Source organism: Limulus polyphemus, unplaced genomic scaffold (genome assembly GCF_000517525.1).
Source record: "Limulus polyphemus unplaced genomic scaffold, Limulus_polyphemus-2.1.2 Scaffold9951, whole genome shotgun sequence".
Classification (NCBI taxonomy): domain Eukaryota; kingdom Metazoa; phylum Arthropoda; class Merostomata; order Xiphosura; family Limulidae; genus Limulus; species Limulus polyphemus.
This window is the reverse complement of record NW_013675561.1, coordinates 1-19,063: the sequence shown is the minus strand read 5'-3', so window position 1 is coordinate 19,063 and position 19,063 is coordinate 1. Positions and strand designations below refer to the sequence as shown.

The 19,063-nt window shown below is 33.0% G+C and overlaps 6 non-coding genes across 6 annotated transcripts; 3 read left to right on the top strand and 3 right to left on the bottom strand.

Annotated features, from left to right (window-relative positions):
• Positions 1 to 6,848: 6,848 nt before the first annotated feature.
• Trnas-aga lies at positions 6,849 to 6,930 on the top strand. Its single transcript has one exon. It is a non-coding gene; the product is annotated as a tRNA-Ser (tRNA).
• A 442-nt stretch (positions 6,931 to 7,372) lies between these two features.
• On the bottom strand, positions 7,373 to 7,454 carry Trnas-uga. Its single transcript has one exon. It is a non-coding gene; the product is annotated as a tRNA-Ser (tRNA).
• Positions 7,455 to 9,791: 2,337 nt separating this feature from the next.
• On the top strand, positions 9,792 to 9,873 carry Trnas-aga. The gene has a single exon. It is a non-coding gene; the product is annotated as a tRNA-Ser (tRNA).
• Positions 9,874 to 10,299: 426 nt separating this feature from the next.
• Positions 10,300 to 10,381, bottom strand: Trnas-uga. Its single transcript has one exon. It is a non-coding gene; the product is annotated as a tRNA-Ser (tRNA).
• A 1,718-nt stretch (positions 10,382 to 12,099) lies between these two features.
• On the top strand, positions 12,100 to 12,181 carry Trnas-aga. Its single transcript has one exon. It is a non-coding gene; the product is annotated as a tRNA-Ser (tRNA).
• A 1,812-nt stretch (positions 12,182 to 13,993) lies between these two features.
• Trnas-cga lies at positions 13,994 to 14,075 on the bottom strand. The gene has a single exon. It is a non-coding gene; the product is annotated as a tRNA-Ser (tRNA).
• Between the last annotated feature and the right edge of the window lie 4,988 nt (positions 14,076 to 19,063).

Here is a 19,063-nt window from a genome sequence, read left to right as displayed (position 1 = left end):
GCTATTATACTTCACTTAACAGTACCTGTTTCACGTATCCTCTTCAGTTTGTTGTTTACTGCTTTTAGTGAAACACTTCTTCATTTGAAGCATCCTTGACCACGAAAAAGTGTAATTGTGATGGAGTAATTCAGTCTTGAACGTTGTACTGGAAATAACCTTCCACTACTTGGCACAGTACTTATACTAAAACTCTGGGTGGTAATTTTGGTTACGTTCTTTCAACCTCAACGTGTTTGAGGACAACCAGGGGTGTTCAGAAGCTTTTTTTCCGCTTCTCTTCTACCCCGCTGCTTGGTGAGGGATGAACATATTCGTGAGTATTATAGTTTGTCCTGGATTTGGTTTGACCGGGTCTGGAGCATACATCAAGCCTCTGGGAACAGTATAACTGCCTTTGCTTTTATATAGTTCGTACTGGTTTGGTGTTTCGTGATTGGTTGGATAACAATCAGTCACAATGCAAGCTATCAACACGTGACTGTAATCTGGTGCAATTCATTTTCAAGAAACAAATTTTTATCATTCTCACAGCATTTGCCTTTTCTAGTCGTTTTTAATCACCGTTTCTCTAATTATTTAGAATAATGTACATAAATAAAACATTCCAATGGCATTAAAGCTAACAATCAAAGATACGTTATCTTCATTGGGGAAGGTGGAGCAAGACAGTCACATTAACTTTGAATGTGGTTTACACCATTTATGATGAATATTACGAAAAAGCAGAATATTTTAAAATGAAACCTATCTTATTATAGATGTCATTCTAGTTAAAACAAATATTAGACTTTGTTTTAAGTATTAAACAAGAGGGAATCCTCAATAGCCGCAGAATTAGAGTAAATTAATCTATGAGACCTTGAGCGTGATCAAATATATCAATCGAAAGGGTTTGACCTCCTAAGTGGAAAACTGTAATTAAATTTCAAATCGACCAAGAGATGACGGAGCTGTGAGCTAAATGTTTCTACTTGAAAAACTCAGAGACATTCTTTGAGCCGCTATGCCGCAGCTAAAAAATGTACTTCTTATAGTTGGAGGTTGTATAAAATGTAATCCTGAGATTGTTGAAAATGGCTCCAATCTGTATCATCATAACTGCAGTTTTTTAAAAAATGTAGCATTTTGCAGCTGTATTTAAGTAACTTAAACCATCAACTACTCATCGTAACGGAATCTCACATTACGAAAAAAAATCAATGAACTCAAACTATGTTTCCTTTACGGCATACTCGGCTGTTTATAATTCCTTATTATATCAAATCAACAAAGAGGAATCCACTAAAATATCCACTTTCTAACCACAAAAAATTCAAAACAGTGGCGTAGTAAGCGACTCCCCCTTCCACCCCACTTTTCAATCTGTCCCCGTAAAAATGCATCAAAATTAGAAAAATTAATCGGTTAACTAAACTTTGGTCCACCCCATTTTTTTTGCCTTCTACACCTCTACGAAATGGTTCAAATACAAAATATTGTGGTCGTGCTGTAATAATTCACGTTCACGATCGTCTGCCAGAGGGGTTGTGTGAACAATAGTTGCATGTAATTCACTGTGATGGCAGCACGTTTTATCGAAGGGAACCAATCATCTTACATCCTTTTCTCATACCAAAGCAGCTCAGTACCTTTACTGATTTTATTTTCGCAATCTGAGGGTCGCGGTTTTGAATACCCGTCATACCAAACATGCTCGTCCTTTCAGTCGTGGGGGCGTTATAATTTGACGGTCAATCCCACTATTCGTTAGTAAAAGAGTAGCCCGGTGGGTGGTGATGACTAACTGCCTTCCTTCTAGCCTTGCACTAAATTAGGGACGGCTAGCGCAGATAGCCCTCGTGTAGCTTTGCGCGAAAATAAAAAACAAAAACAAAAAACTGATTTTATTTTTTAAAAGGCTAATTATAGTAACATACATAAAAAGTAAAAAAAACATTTATTTCTTCTACAAAGCACTTTCTATTGTGAAGCACAAGGATACACAATGAGATTTATATTCTCTAAAAATACAGTTTTCAAGATTCACACTGTGCTTAAGAAAATATATTTCTGCACAGATCTATAATTCAATTACAACTAAATGCTTTGTTTCTCGTTCTCATTCGAATCTAAGATATTAATGTCTGCAGAATGTCTGCAGACTTACAACGCTAGGAACCGGGTTTCGATACCCGTGGTGGGCAGAGCACAGATAGCCCATTGTGTAGCTTTGTGCTTGACTTCAAACCTAACCTAACAGTAAGTGCTATATTTATTAGAAAGTGACTTGTAAAAAATAGTTTCAAGTAGGTCAATTTTGGTTATAGCTTATGGGAATTTATAGAAGCCAAATAATAACTCCGTCTATAAACGAAAACTGCCTCCTTCCTTATACACAACCGAACACCAAAGATTTCAATAAATTTGGCTTTATAAAGTTTTGTATTTATTAGAAAACTTTGCCAAAGTCCTAAAATCCAATATAGGATTTATAATATGCAGTGAAATACGAAATCAGATTACTTAAAATCCATTGAGATATTCCGACGCAGGTTCGAATCCAATGTTTTCTTTTCATTTTACAAAAATAAAATATAATTGATAAAAAAAAGTGTTTTACTACTTCTGCTTAGGAGAATAAATGTGATTATTTTAATGCATGGTAAGAAAATACACTAATAACAATTTTAATTTTTGTATTTTTCCCCCATGCAGTCCTAAACTGTATATAACGCAGGCATAGTTTAGAAGATAAAGCTGTAGATCTGATATCCATTGGGATATTCTTTGAATTGTGAGTGTGTGTTTTCCTATAGCAAAGCCATATCGAGCTATCTGTTGTGTCCACTGAGGGAAATCGACCCTCTAATTTCAGTATTGTAAATCCGAAGACTTACCGCTGTCCCACCGGGGGACTGGATATTAGTCGAAATATTCTAGTTCATTTATGATGTATTTTACCCTTTTTTTCTTTTTTTTTTTGCTGAAATAACAATTGCTTTAAACATAGGTGAATGATGATTTTTCTATTTACAAAACAAGCTAACGTTATAGTTCAAAATTATATGGGAAAATTCGTTCAACAGATTCATACCATATTCAGTTTTAACAGTTTGGGTGGAGTGTGTGTGTGTGTAGGGGGGGGGGATAGTAACAGAGCCTTGACGCACTCACACTGTGAGTCTTATGTAATTGAACTTCGTGTGGCCATTCTAGGTCGTGTATATGTATAGTGTGTGTTGGGTGGAGTGTGTGTGTGTGTGGGGGGGGGTTATAATGTCATATGTACTAATGATGATGAAAAAGTCCAGGTAGCAGGAAGTATTTCACTTAGGCGACACTCCTAGAAGATATCACTTCAGAAGATGTGTTCTCCCACTTCTTGAAAAACTAATCACACCTAGATGATAACTATACCTTCCCACATCGAAAGGAAGTTAGTAGATATTTATTAATTGCTGTATTAAAGTGCTTTTTAGCTGATGTGTAAAATCTATGGAGTTCTTTGATAATGGTGTTTGTAGATAGTTTTGTTATCATTGTGAGTGCTTGGTTCTCAATTCTGAGGTAGTTACGATCGGATATGTATGGATAAACTGTAAATCCATGGAAGGGTTTTAGAGATTGATAGTTTGCTGTTTACAGCTTCTAATATGTTAATACGGTGAATGGCTTTATTAACAATTCTAGTAATATTTCTGTTCCACTTGAGTCTTGTGTCAAATGTGATACTTAAGTATTTACATGTTTTAATGATATCATCATGGAGTTTGATTTGAACTAGGCTTGGTTTTTTTACACAATGTCCTACTGAACACTATTAGTTGTGATTTTTGTGGATTTACAATTACACTCAACTTGGAGCAACAGGTCTATGTTTGGTGTAGTTGTTGTTCTTTGAAGGAAGAACATCATCTTGAAATGTCATCTGCAAACTGACAGTCTTGTGTGATTAAACTTCGTGTGGTCATTCTAGTTCATATATATGTATAGTGTTTGTTGGGTGGAGTTTGTATGTGGGGGCTAATAACAGAGCCTTGACGCACTCACACTGTGAGGCTTCTGTGATTGAACTTCGTGTGGCCATTCTAGGTCGTGTATATGTATAGTGTGTGTTGGGTGGAGTGTGTGTGTGTGTGGGGGGGGGGTCATATATGTAAAGTATGGAGTTAATAACACAGACTTGATACACTCGAACTATGGATTTCTAGTCCATCACCTTAACCACTCGGCCACGACTGCTACTAGTTCCCCCTTCTACATACTTTATACAAATAACCTATAAATATAATTACTTCATGAAATTCAATAATACACAGAAGCCTTTACCGACTGAGACATATCTTTCTCGAATGAAATGTTCTATTATAACGTCCACTCCTTTTGCCAATGTAATGATTTTCATGAAATATAAATAATCAAATATTTTTAAATCTGTTGCAGAACAACCTAAAATATGGACACATACCTTGTGACGAAATGGTTATATTGAATAATAAATATCCCATTTCAAACAAAACTTCGAATAGTCAAACTCCATAATATAAGTATATATGCAAATGTTTTTCGTAACAAACAACACCTAAAGAATTTAATATCTATAGTAATAGCTATTATTATGTTCTAAGAATACTTGCATTTATTATACCATAAACTTGTTGTTACGTAATCATAATACAAATATATTATTAAATTATCCTGCTTGTAAACGAGCTTTACAGGAAAATGCGAAGGATAAACTGATATTCAGCATCAATATGCTTCTGACACAGAAAATGCGAGAAGGAAAATAATTTATTTTTTGTTGGACACCTTTATCGCTTTACCAGTTTAGGTAAATCGCATTTTAGGAATATATTAATATTATGTGTTTCAGTTTGTTTGTGCACTAACTCCTCCCACAGTTTTGGAGTTAGCAAGACCAAACTTGATAGAGGACTAAATGTGGCCCAAGATTGCCCTTATCGATAACACTTTTTTTTTAAAGGATACGGGCCCTTCTAGGGATAGCTATAAAATTAATTTGGGATAATGGAAGAATTGGATCGATAAATTGGGGCCTTTACAAAACACGAGAGACTCTTTTAAACTCCGCAACGGAGCGCGGGTATTTTATGCTAGTCATAACAAATCATACAATAAACTATATGTTAAAAAAGAATTTGGGTGAAAAGGTAGACAAATCTCTCTCTTTTGTTGAATATACTTGACGAATATTTTCGAAGTGACAAAAGTTGAACATCGTATATATATATCAGGACATTACTTTATAGCTACCGATTCTGGATAGGTTTGTATTTAGATTTACGTAAGCAATTAACTAGTTCAAAAGCGAAATTAAATCAAATATTTTTACACCCTGTGCTCTTAATGTTTGTAACGCCACAAAACTTATTAATAACAAACTATAAACATTCTAACGTATTCATATCCAAAGAAATCAGCTCAATTATATTAAAGCTGACAAAAACAAAGAGTTATCTTAAAACAAGAGCAACTCAGTATTACACTTAAAAATGAATAAAATTTATTCAGTGTAAAATAAATACAGTTTGTTGTTAAGGGAAACGTTGTGTAATGGGCTATGTGTGCTGTACCCACTATAAGGATCATATCTTGAATTTTATACTTATAATCTCTAAACCAGATTACTCGAAGAAGCATGTTTCGAGATAAAGTTTCTTTGTGTATGCTAAATGTTTCAATGCCTACTGAAACAAGGAAACATGCTTCTACACTACATGTGCATGGAATTTACTCTGAGAAACATTTTGCTTTTGGCCAATCAGGAGAGACTCTTTGAGCATATGGCATATCCATCATGTGACTATACAAGATGTGAACCTCTACAAAAACTAGAAAGTTTGGATATTTATTGAAATGAGTCATTTTATTGATATGTATTGTGACCTGCCATGTTTGTTCAATATTGATATGTATTGTGACCTGCCATGTTTGTTCAATATTGATATGTATTGTGACCTGCCATGTTTGTTCAATATTGATATGTACTGTGACCTGCCATGTTTGTTCAATATTGATATCCTACTGTGACCTGCCATGTTTGTTCAATATTGATATGTACTGTGACCTCCATGTTTGTTCAATATTGATATGTACTCTGACCTGCCATGTTTGTTCAATATTGATATGTACTCTGACCTGCCATGTTTGTTCAATATTGATATGTACTGTGACCTGCCATGTTTGTTCAATATTGATATATACTGTGACCTGCCATGTTTGTTCAATATTGATATGTACTCTGACCTGCCATGTTTGTTCAATATTGATATGTACTCTGATCAACCATGTTTGTTCAACGTGAAAGGCAAAGATTAGCATGGTCGTAACCTTAAAAAAGGCTGCTACAGTTGGAACAAATTGTGAAAATGTGTATTATATAGAACTCAATGGAGGTTCATTTTAATCTTCCATACATTCATATATGACAGAGTGATATGTGTATGTAAAATATTTTTATATTCAAATACTTTTTATTATTCATGTTTAAATTGTTTTTCTATTGTCCTGTTCAGCATACATGAGACAGACGAACACTCGGACAAACACCACGGTTCGCATATTATATAAGATTATAGAGCTACTCATTCATTAACCATGGTTGGTATGCTCTGTAGTTTTAGTCTCGTGGTCGGGGAGAGGGCGTAACGCGTTACTGGCCTATCAGTCCTGGAATAAAATGACAGAGAGTGACAGAAAAGTTGAAGAAGTATGAAGTTATTGACATAATTCTTAGCTAAATTATAAATGACATGATGTTGGTATTAGTATAAACTTTAGCATGATCCAATTTTATTTTAATACCTGCTAAGAAATAACCTTCATATAAAAAGTATCTTCCAGCAGTCGTGGCCGAGTGGTTAAGGCGATGGACTAGAAATCCATTGGGATATTCCCGCGTAGGTTCGAATCCTACCGACTGCGATATTTCATTTTACTTATTTGAATGATTATTTGGCCAAAATACTATTTGTTTTCTCCAAAAGAAGTAATCAAGAAGTTTTAAACATAGATCCTAAAGAATAAAAATAATATACATAGTGACGAAATTCTTACATATGTAATAAAAATTATTCTGTATAAACAGAACATTGAATCATCACTAATCTTTTAATAATCAGAATCCTTGGAGTTCATATCTTTAAACTTTAGTTTGCAAGAAACTAAATCTAAACGTCCTAATATAAATATTAGTTATCCTTGATATATTCTAAGATACACTTTCTCATATGATACTTAACTTTGTAAGGGATGGCTTTAGAAGTACTGACCGAAATTAGTTCATAAAATTGTCAGTGAAATAGTCGAATAAATACAATAGATCGAACAATTCGATTTCTCCGAATGTTTTAAAAAGTTAATCACTCGCAGTTGGTAGGATTCGAACCTACGCAGGAAAATCCCAATGGATTTCAAGTCCATCGCCTTAACCACTCGGCCACAACTGCTGTCGAAATATTATATTGAGGTAGTGATATATCTTACTTTAAAACAACATATTAACAGTTCTTTAACTATATGTTCTAGTAAATCAAAACATAGTAAAGGATAACCGAACATTTTCGGTGTTCCCATCTATTATGTTGAAGATTAGTAGAAGAAATTAATTTTTCTGTGTCGTCTGTAAATTCCCATGACTACACAATATTAACTGATGTTAAAGGACGGCTGAGAAAACCTGGTACACTGATCTACAGAATATAAATTGTAAAAATGATGTTTTTTCAATTGTTCTATTTTTCTGAAGGCGAACGTATTGGATATAACACCCCAGGTTAGATGTCACAGTGCTCTCTCTAACAGCTGTTGCACTTGTCACACCCATTTCCACACCATTGTTTGACTAGGATTTGGTTGTCGCATAAAATGATAAAAAGACAATAAAAACAGTTTTGTATAATTATCTCATCTTTCAATATTTAATAATCATGATTTCATAAGTTTAAATAAACTAAAGAATAAAGATTTATTTATTTGTTGTACACAAATATTGGAATCTTACCTGTGTTGAACGATTTCTTTTTATTCTATATAATACTTGTTTTTACAGATTTTAGTTCTTCCCCGTTTGCTTCAGTTTAACATGGGAAGACCATTCGTTTCGTCTATAGACTCACATCATGCACGTACCGATTTAGAACAATCCCTGATGAGGGCAAGTACTTTTGAGTCGAATAAAATACAGTTTATATTTGGAGTTTTAGGTTGTTTTTAATTGGAAGAAATCACTCTTATATCCGTCTTCAGACTATGTGTTACAAAATAAAAACAAAGTTTTAAAAAATCCCGTAGTAAATACACGTGAAGAACAAGCTTAAAAAAATAAGAACACATCATGTGTCATTACGACAATATTGAGATACAATGAAGTATATATAATCATAATAACTTTTATGATAATTCTTCTTCAAACATGTTCATTCTTATAGTAAATTTCCAAGAGTGGAGAATTCAAAGCTTATTCAACAAATATTAAATTGTGAAGATAAAACCAAACATAAATTATTATTATTAATCAAACCTCTTTATGAATGAAATGCATAAGACTTGGCAATTTGTTGTTGAATTTAGGAATGGTTTCTATGATACCACAATACACAAATGAAGCGAGAGCCCACACTGAAGCAGAGCTAGAGTTGTTTCAAAAGACCATTTTTAGTCGGTAATATCATTTAAAATGTGGGGCGGGTAGTTATTTTTTTACGCTACTCGAGGACTATCTGCGCTAACCGTGCCTAATTTAAAAGTTGTAGACTAGAATGAAGACAATTAGTCAGTACCGCCACCTCTTGGGCTATATTAGTCAAGAAGTGGGTTCAACCGTGACTTTTAACGCCCCCAGGACTAAAAGAACTAGCATGGTCGTTCATGGGGTTTAAACATGCGAAATTTCGAAATATTTGCGATCAAAATATTTCGTTTGTGAGAATTATAATTGTGGATCCAATTGCGTAACAGGAGAGCGTATTCGACCTAGTAGTTAGCTCCCAGGTGGATCAAGTTTCTGTAATAAGGATTGCTCGGAGTTTAATTCTGAAGCATCACGATTTCCGATTGAGAAGGTACTTTCATTACTGACTACATTTGAAATTGGAAATGTGATGAGGTTCATACTACAGACGTGGATCTTTTTGTTCTTTTTAGGATAAGGGCCGTAAATTCATTTCCAGCCTTCGTTCATTAAGGCATTGAAATCAACTGGAATGTTCTCTTGTAAGTTCGAATTATCACCATTAAGTAAAGGGTAATATTTTCATATATGTACCCACGTTCTCCATACACACTATTATTTCTTCCACAATCACATTGTAGAGAAATTCCTGTAAACAGTACTGAATAATTATATTCTCAGTTCACACTGGGGCAGTTACTGGACTTTCCGCACAACACCCTCTGAAAAGAGTTTAGAGTTGAACTGTACAATCGAAATGATTCACCATATATACAACATCACTGAGAAAAGAATAACATTTTATAGTTCAATTGACCAGTTTCTCTAAACCATTCACGGTTCTTTATCATTTATTAATATTTACTATGGTTATAAGAATTTCTAGATGTCACAGAAAAATTAATTAACCCTTTCGAGAATTTCAAAAGATCTGCTGTTTCTTATAGAGAAGATGTTTCGAGATATAATTTAACAGGGCATCACAAAAGTTTTTGACATAATTCTTAGCTAAATAATAAATGACATGATGTTGGTATTAGTATAATCTTTAGAATGACCCAATTTTATTTCAATTCCTGCTAAGAAATAACCTTCATATAAAAAGTATCTTCCAGCAGTCGTGGCCGAGTGGTTAAGGCGATGGACTAGAAATCCATTGGGATATTCCCGCGTAGGTTCGAATCCTACCGACTGCGATATTTACTTATTTGAATGGAATGCTTTATAATTATTTTCTCTAATAGAAGTAATGAAGAAGTTTTAAATATAGAACCTAAAGAATAAAAATAATATACATAGTGACGAAATTCTTACATATGGAATAAAAAAAGATTCTGTATAAACAGAACATTGAATCACTACTAATCATTTAATAATCAGAATCCGTAGAGTTCATATCTTTAAACTTTAGTTTGCAAGAAACTAAATCTAAACGTCTTAATATAAATATATATTATTAGTTATCCTTAATATGTCCTAAGATATAGTTTCTTATATGATATTTCACTTGGCTTTAGAAGAACTGATCGAAATTAGTACATAAAATTGTCAGTGAAATAGTCGAACAAATACTATAGATCGAACAATTCGATTTCTCCGAATGTTTTAAAAAGTTTATCACTCGCAGTTGGTAGGTTTCGAACCTAAGCGAGATTATCCCAATGGATTTCAAGTCCATCGCCTTAACCACTCGGCCATAACTGCTATTGAATTGTTATATTGAGATAGTCATATCTTTTACTTTTATAACAACATATTAACAATTTTTTAACTATATGTTTTCTAATAAAACAAAACATAATGAAGGATGTCCGCATAATCTTCGGTATTCCCATCCATTATGTTGAAGATTAGTAGACGAAGTTCATTTTTCTGTGTCGTCTGTAAATTCCCATAACTACACAACATTAACTGATGTTAAAGGACGGCTGAGAAAACCTGGTACACTGAACTATAGAATATAAATTGTAAAAATTATCTTTTTCTAATTGTTCATTCTTCTGAAGGCGAACGTATTGGATATAACACCCCAGGTTAGATGTCTTGATACGACAATCTAAACCTAAATAAACAATCGGGTAGGAATGGGTGTGACAAGCGCAACAGTTGTTAGAGAGTGCTCTGAGAAACATGCTGAATGTTATTAAATGTTTCAAATTGATTTGTTTCTTAGTATACATGAGAACAGACACATTTATCATATCTATTTATTTAGCAATAAATTCAAGCGTTTTTATTTACTTATATTGAAAGAAAAATGGTTTGTCAACGAAAGCAATAAAGTTAATAATAAAACATCTAACATTTTTCATCACACCAAGTTAAAAATAAAAAATGTAAACTTATGAAATGTTCAACGAGGAGATCAAAACATGAATAATTTAATGTTGTTCTTTATCATTCTCAAATCTCATTTTACTTTTTTTTCTAACATTAATTTCTTTCCATTACAAGTAAAACAATGATTGCGTTTGTCACATCAATTCCTTCACCACTGTTTGTTTAGGATTAGGTTGTCGTATATATAGATATCTACCTTGGGGTGTAGTATTCAATACACTGACGTTGTGAAATAAAGATATTTGTAAAGAAATAATATTTTCCAGTTTATATCTTATAGTTCAGTGTACCAGGTTTTATTAACCCTTCACATTTTCCTGTTGTCTAGAAACTTGGAAAGTCAGCGATAGTTGATTTTGTGACATTTGGTATTTTAACCCGTTGTGCCATACAGTGTCGAATGTTTTCTCACTTTCTTGTGAGTAGTGGTTTAAGTACTGCTTCAAAAATGGCGTCCTCGGGATCCAGAGGGTGGGGTTAAGGGGAACAAGACCACAAAATACGATGGCGAAACATGTTCTATCGATCCTGTAAACCTACATCTAGGCCCCTATATTAGGCCTAGGTAGGTGAGGTATGTCATATAGATAAGCCTCCCAGTGGCACAGCGGTATGTCTGCGAACTTACAACGCTAGAATCTGGTTTTCGATACCCGTGGTGGGCAGAGCACAGAAAGCCCATTGTGTAGCTTTGTGCTTAATTACAAACAAACAAACATATACATAAGGGGTGTGGTGTCCTCTAGGCCATCCTGTCAAGTTTGATCCTACAAGCTCCAGATTCGCGGGAAGTTTTATCTAGACATACATACATATATATACAAAAGCTGCACATTTAATTAATACAATATAGAACACTCCTCGAGAGTTCAGAGGTGCAATATAACTATAGTGATGTACAGTTAAAAAACAATATTAAAGTTTTCACTAGTTAAAATGGCACTAAAACACTTGAATTATAAAATATAATTCTTCGTTAAATCATAAAATACATCATATTATATGATCAACATTTAACGAAATGTTTTGTACGTTAATTTATCGATATCAGTATATCACTACCTCAATATAATTCTTCGACAGCAGTCGTGGCCGAGTGGTTAAGGCGATGGACTAGAAATCCATTGGGATATTCCCGCGTAGGTTCGAATCCTACCGACTGCGATAATTTTTTTTTGTTTGTAACTTTGATAAACAATGTTGGTTCTGAGAGACAATTCAATTTAAAACATAAATTAACATTCAGTAATAAAGATTCTTACCGTTAACTTCTCCAAACTTTACTTGATTTTAGGGACATGCTACTTAAAAGCTATATTTGACCGCGTTAGGTTTGTGTTCGATAAAAATTAATTGTAGCGTCGGTGATGTTCGTAACGTATGTTCTTGATCATATAATATCTAAAACATAACTATTGAAAATAAAGTTTTATTAGAGAGCTTCAAAGTTATTCTGTTATATCATAATTTGAGTCATTGGACGATTGCATCATCCTAATTTTGTATAAGGTTTACAAGAATGCATTGAGTTAAGTATAAAGTAATGCTTCAGAGAAGGCATTTTTATAATGTTCTTGTTTACTTCCGTAATTCATCTACGTTTTAAACAGGCCTAATCTGTAACTTAGTAAACACTGTTGTTTAGAAACAAAAATAACACCAAATCTAATCTAACATTTATTAGTCATGTCGTATTAATAACAGCACCAATGTGATTTATTAGTTCTTCTATCTATTCCATCCGGGGTTATTTCCAATCAGACGAGACCCCGTATCAAATACTAAGGCACGAGATATCTTTATTAGCTACTAAGCCATAATCTCAAGTAGGACCTGAGACAGGTGTAGGCAGGGGGAGTGTCTTGTTATTTGGCTGAGATTCCAAATTTAAGTGATTATGGCTCTACTCATCCAATAGAAAGATGGTTGACTCCTTGACTTTTGCCTTTTCACAGAAAGAACCCATATTTATGATTCCTGTAATAATAACACGTCATTAACAAAAGCTTTGGCTTTAGATGCTTCTTCATCTCCCGATTTGCCAAATCCGAAACAATAGGTACCACTTTACCAAGTTACGTGGACTACGTCTGTGGATGAGAAGGAATATGACAAACACGAGCAATGTGACCACGTTACTGACAATGAAAACGTTTTAATTGTGTCTTTGTACATATAGCCATCATTCAATCACAGGTTAAACACACAAAGTTGGTTATCATGTCTATCTTTAACAAACATGGATTACACACACGTAGTGGTTATCGTACCTATCTCTAACAAACACAGATAACGCACACATAGTTGGTTATCGTGCCTATCTTTAACAAACACAGATTACACCACACATATAGCTGGTTATTTTGGCTATCTTTAACAAACACAGATTACACCACACGTAATGTAATGGGTAATTGAACTGCGGACAGAGAGAGACGTATTGTTGAGTCGAGCACGTGAGACGTTCGTTGTGAGTTATAGCGTTTGTTATAGCATGACTGTAAAAATTAAGTGTATTGCAAAGTTGTATTCAGAAAGAATAAACCAGTTTTATTTAAGAAAGGACTTGTATCGCTAAAGTTTCTTCGGAAATAATTTTTACGGAAAATTAACTAACGACCAGAGACGTAACAATATTCTAAAACAATTCACCCAATTATTGTTCACTAAATAAAATTATTAAATAAATACGTCATAATAACGCCTTTTTCAAAGGCGTAACTTTCATACGTAACTTATTATTAAATAATTTATTTTACAGTTATGATGATTCAATCATCCAGTGAGTCAAAGTAACGCTGTAATGAAAATATTTTCTTAGATACTTAACAAAACCTTACTTTTGTTTGAGGTCTTTTAGTCCATTTGTACATTTTCAAGGCTTATAATAAATAAAAGTTACTATAATTAAGAAAATATTAATAAATTCATCGCCATAATAATATTTTTTTTAACAACAAGGAAAAAGTAAACTAACGCAGTCGGTAGGATTCGAACCTACGCGGGAAAATCCCAATGGATTTCGAGTCCATCGCCTTAACCACTCGGCCACGACTGCTGTATGAATGTTTAATAAATATTGTCATGAAACCTTCTAGTAGCCATTCAAGAATGAAGTAACAAGTGTTTTATAGTGGTCAACGAAATTAATTTTTTTTTGCATATAAAAATTCTCTATTACCACAATAAATATTACTAGCAGAGACACGCAAAACATTTCCGGCCAAATTAGTATCTTTATCGTAACAGTACTTCTTTAAATATAACACTTCTAGCACAATACAATATGTCAGGCCTAAGTTCGATAAAGAGATAAATTAACACTGTAACCTGTGTAAGTTTTTTTTTTTTTACTTTAGTTTAGTTAGGACTAAACTTTACTCTACTTAATATTATCGATAAATAAACTTATAATGTTATTCTACGACCTAAAGTCAAACCTTTTTTTAATCTTTGATAAGTTTTTATGTTCTGTTGTACAAAATGGTTAATAAAGTGTATTTACATTGCCCTATTGTTGTTAAAAGCTGCAAAGCTCAGTGATCAAGTCGCTACAATTGCTGTATGAAACAAGAAGGGGCTGCTGCAGGCAAACTGTTTGTCGTCGAGTGAATAATGCGCATGCACGGTTTTTCTTGGAGAAACTTTCTAACTACGTATGGTTATGCAGCAGGTTCTCGGCCAAAAAGCATAACGGTCGTACATACAAACAAGCAGAATAATAGTATAGATGTTTTTTTTTAAGATATAAAATATACACGCATAAAATTTTCGAATGTTTTAAAACCAAGCTAAAACTTAAGTTTGATCTTTTTTAAATGTGTAGTAAAAACACCTCACTGTGCAGCATTATGTGTCGTTAGAAAAATATTGAACAGTATTCTCCACGGACGCCTTACTCTTCTATGTTTGATTATAGTGTTATCTAACGTTAATGCAATTAATGTTCGATTTTCTATTGCGTTTAGTCACAATAATGTAATTATCTGTATAAATACATTCAGTGTAAGCAAGAGTAACATTTGTTCTTTTTTTTTGTGATGTTTCACTGTTAACAAATGTAGTTCAAACTAACTTACCTCGAGTAGTTACTTTACATCGGAGGAAATGGTAGTAACGTTATAAACATATAACGTAAATAAGAAATTAAAAGTCTTATGAGACAAAGAGCACTGTTTTTACATTGTTTATCAAAGGTAAAAATTTCTTCTTTAATGTATGATAATTTTTGAGAAAGAAAAAACAATATTGAACAACTTTATATTGCAATATTCTACTGAGTTCTTGAAATATTTTTTGAGGAATCTAAGTATCTAACTAATATTTTAACTCCTATTCTGATACGACTTTCTCATTAAATATAAACTGGTATAGGGTATACTCAATAACTTGTGTATTTTTTCAGAGAAAAATGTGTTTTTGAATTGCATATACTTGTTATAACATCAAAAACATTAGATAATTTATCGCATATCAACTGGTAAATAATATATATATATTAAATTCTAGGTAATTTAGCTTAAAATAAACATTCATTATTAGTCATTTTGGAGTAATGAGTAGTCTGTACCCATTGCTGGCCACTATGGGTTCTGTAAATATTCTTTTCTTTACGTGTTATCCATTCCCCAACACCACGAAAAATAAAGAAAAATATAATGTTCTCTCTTACAAAGTAAAATGTGTTTTTAATCAGAATAACACAATGAAAGGTTTTCTTAATACGCTTACACGTTTTAAATTACACAATCATAGCAGGAATCAAATCAAAATCTTGGCAGGAATTTTGGTATAAAATCCCACCGTGGTGAAACCTCGGGGGGATTACCAGGGGTGTTTGGAAGCTTCTGCGTTTCTTCGCCCCACTCGTGATGGTGGTGTGAGCTGTACATCGATTCCAGTGGGTTGAGCTTGATAGAAGATATTATGTTGACATGATATGTTTGACAGTGGCTGAACAAGCAGTCTGGGGTGCCATGAAGAGTTTAGAGACGAAGACAAAAAGAGGTGGAGATCGAGACTTGACAAATTCAAAGTAAAATTCAAATTCATAGTAGGTTACTTGAAAAAAAACAATTAAAACGCAACAGAACACATGCAATTCTAAATGTAATTCTCTAAAGATTCACAAAGGGTGAAAAAGTTTTGAATGTCAATCCAAATAAACGTCATTTTACAAATGACCCCGAGTCATCAGTTCGCAACCGGCGTGGTGTGTCCCCTTTAGTGGGGACGCGTCAAACCTTTGAATGATGCTGCAATAAATTACAAAAATTATAATTTTGAAAAATACAATATATCACAAACATTTTCTTACTGTTCTGTACCGGAATGTCATCGCTGAAATAACGCATTATCTACCCTAGGTGTATGTATAACTCTAACGTTATACAAAAAATTTTTGGGTAGGAGGGGGGCGCAAATACCAAAATTGCTCACGGTGGGGCGTGAGTTAAAAAAGGTGGAGAATAACTGCTCTAACTAATGACGTTGTTAGGATATTAAATAAAACATAACGTCTATGCAAACAAAATTAATCAAAGTAAAATTTTCAAGGCTTTTGTTTTTCATGCTACATTTGCGTAGAAGTATACGATGATCATGATTTGCCCAAATTAAGAAAAATATTCATTAGCTAAGAAAACTTAATATTTGCTGAATTTGTTTCAAATCAAGTTTATCTAAAATTGTATTTCTATGTTTAAAAACCATTACAGAGAAAACTTTCTAAAGACTTCATTTTTATTTATTCTCCGATTTCAAAATACCGATGTTTTATGATGTGTACAAAACGCCAATTAATTTGTATCTTAATTTAGTAATAAATGTTCTTTCGATATATAGTGTACACTTAGGTCCTTTTTGAATATAGCATATGAGTTTTGAAACTCATATTTCATAAAGAAACGATAAGTAAATTCTTTTAAACTACATTTTATCACATCTTAATATACAATTTCTTTTTCGAGAGTTTTGTTTCGTTGAGTACAAATTATAAATTTTTTCCTTTTGTTCGTTCTTGTAGGTTTTAAATATAATTTATAATTTCTATTATTATTGAATGCTTAGATTTCTTGATGCAGTTCATAACCTTTTTTTGGAAATCCAAACCAGAACATGCTCCTTTTTGTTTTTTGTTTTTCTTTGCTATATGAATAGCTTGTATTTCTGGTCGATTTGGGCTTGTCAATAAACTTGCTTTCAGCTGTTTAAAATTCATATTCATTATCATCATTAAGATAATTAAAAAATACTAATTGTTATTACTAAAAATGTATATGATCGTCTTTGAATCTTCCTCGAAACGGAATATATTGCTAATTTCGCTATTCCCTAAAGACGTTAAGAAATAAGTAAAAGAAAGTATCCAGCTAGATGCAGAGTTTTCGTTACCTTAGTACGCAATCTCATTCCTAATATCACCGCAAGCGCTTGTGTAGGCGATGTATTGGATGTAGAAAAGTAGCTTCTGGCTCTTAAATCAAAGTAGTTCACCCACCTCATAATGGAGATGCTTTTTATCATACTGACTGAGTTCCTTAGATGGTTAAGAACGGAATGTTGTATAATGAATCAACGTTAGAGAACTTGATAAGAACGTAAAGTACCCATTCATATGAGAAATCACGTGCTTTGTGAGTACTAGGCATTTCTGGAGTGTTTAAAGACAAACCAGGATTCTGCTGAATAAGAAGAGAAATCTAAGACTTTGATGGGCAATGAAATTTTTTGTCCGGTAATGTTTTTCTACGTTGAAAGAGCATGTTTAAGTGTTTGTAAAACGTGGATTAGCATTAGGGTAAAATCGTTTTGGGGGCACTGTAAGTCTCAAACAGTATCGCACACTCCCCCGGATGCAGTTCGCGTCTATTACGTAGAAGATATTTTAGCCAGATCATTAAAGCTAACCAGCCATAATCTATTATCCTAATAAACAAGTATTACGTGTATGACGAAATTACGTATCCTTTTAAGGGACAACACTATTATGAAACTTCAGAATCAAACCCTTGGAGGTGGAAAATCACTGAACCCCACCCTACCGTAAATCAGAGAGGAACAACTCCTTACACGAGAAGCGCTCAGTTCCGGCCACCTAGTTAAATAGAGTAACAAGGTATTGTAGAAGATAGGATAAAGGTTTCTTTTTTACCCAGGGTAGCACCTAATTCTGTAGCATGCTTTTCGAAATGCGTTATACTTAGAAACAAAAATAGAAATTGCTTTTTAATACATTTTATATAGTGTTATTTATAAAAGAAAGTTAGGGGATGTATTTAAAGTAGGTATACCAACAAATCTTTCCTGTAGGGCAGACGATTTGCTTCTTAATATATTTTATGTAGTAATAGTATCATTGTATATTAACAGAAACGCAAGGACGTTATAGGTAGATTATTCCTATTTTATATAATACCATTATAAATGTACATTGGTGGATATATAAGGCCGTTATATCTAAATATCATTCCTAGTAAAGAGACAATATACTTCTTAATTTATTTTATATGTCTTATAAACGCAAATGAACGAATATATAAGACAATTATGTCTAGAAGTATCTTCTATTAAACAAACGACTTCATTACTAATATATTTTAATATTATAATATCATTATAAACGTAAACAACGGATATATAAAGCAATTATATGTAAAGGTATTGTTTATAGATGAATTTATTTTAAATAAATTTTATATAGCGTTATTACAAGTGTAAATTAATAAGGGTATAAAACGGTTAGCGCTCAATCTTAGATCCTGAATAACACGACCTATGATGCAGTATGTGTTATACAAATTCTATATACATCATTATAACAATACTACATTGTTGTTTTTTTTCTTGCTGAATAACACCATATCAACGTCTTCAGCTGTTTAATGTTGTTCTTTCTTTTTGATTTCCCTACATGGTGGCGTTTTTAAGAGGTTCTAAACAGTTATTTTATTTATCAAAGATAGATGAATTAGTAAGATTATTATAAATTTTTTTTTCAGAATTCGAAACAAAATGCGGTTTCAATAATAACACTGGCCTGCGATG